This window comes from Pteropus alecto, unplaced genomic scaffold, assembly GCF_000325575.1.
Source record: "Pteropus alecto unplaced genomic scaffold, ASM32557v1 scaffold88, whole genome shotgun sequence".
In the NCBI taxonomy this organism is placed as follows: Eukaryota; Metazoa; Chordata; class Mammalia; order Chiroptera; family Pteropodidae; genus Pteropus; species Pteropus alecto.
This window is the reverse complement of record NW_006494611.1, coordinates 6980753-6981983: the sequence shown is the minus strand read 5'-3', so window position 1 is coordinate 6981983 and position 1231 is coordinate 6980753.

Sequence of the window (1231 nt, the reverse complement as noted above, 5' to 3'; positions counted from 1 at the left end):
TTGTCTTTGCTCCATCTCTTCCCCTTTTAAGTAACACAGAGGACTAAAAGCCAACATTTCTCTTATTACCTTGCCAGCTGACATCTGGCTAGATTCTGTAAATGAGAAGCATTTTGTGGAAGATTGGAAAGCTAAGGGCAGAAAAAGATCCTTTTACCTTGTCTTTAGAAGCGCCTCATGTAGTAGCAACAGCAATGGCAACAATTGTGTGTTTTGGATTTATGTTTAGGTAGCAGTCTCTAACGTACTATATCAACAAGGGTCCATTCAGGAAATTGGGAGCCACTATACATATTTCCAACTGAGAAAATTTATTACAAGGATTTGGTTATAAAAACATCAAAATAGCTGGAAGATTAAAAGAGGAAGAGGAAGTTCATCCAGAGGTTAGAAACTACTATCTCAAGGATTAGAAGAGCGAAAAAGAAACTGTTGTTACCCAGAGTAAATGTACCACCCATGTTAGCTGTGTCAGTGAGGCTGCTGGAGCCCCACTGTTGGTGCCACTCTGGTTGACACTCTGCCCCTGCTGCTTTGCAGAAAGCTAAGGGCCTCTACTCCTACTTGACACAGTATGTGCCCCAAGCATAAAGTCTATTGCCATTGTTGCCCCTAAAATTCCAAGAGCGCTATGCCACCAATGCTTCTAGTGCTGCCATGGCTGCTTCATGGAATCACACCAGCTTGGGAGGTATCCTAATCCACATTGACTGCCATGGCTGCTGTCACTGCTTGAGGTATTGCTAGACACAAAATAAAATAGTCTCTCTTTTCCTTCTGTCCTCCAATCTCTGGACTTATCCTCTCAATGATAGAATATATCCAGAAGTTGGTAGTAAGGAAATTTTGGAAATATAGTTTGTAAGCTTCCAGACTTCTGCCAGTTAAAGGAACAAAGAAGGGCAGGAATAGAGTGGTGAGCCAATAGACACATACCAATCTGATAAAATACATAAGTAAATTTTATACTATGTTAGAAGGTAATAAGTGCTATGGAAAAATAAAGAAGGAAAAGAAGATAAACATTACCATGGTGGAGGGGGAGGGAGCAATTTTAAATAGCTTAAATTGGGCTTAATTGAGAAAGTGACATTTGGGCCAAGACAGTTTCGTGTGAATGATATCCAGAATGCAGGAAGAGGAAGGAGAAGATTTTGGCAATGGGGACCGGAAAGAGAACATTTCTTTCCCTTTCTCCCCCTTCTCCCCCTCCTCCCCCTTCTCCTCCTCC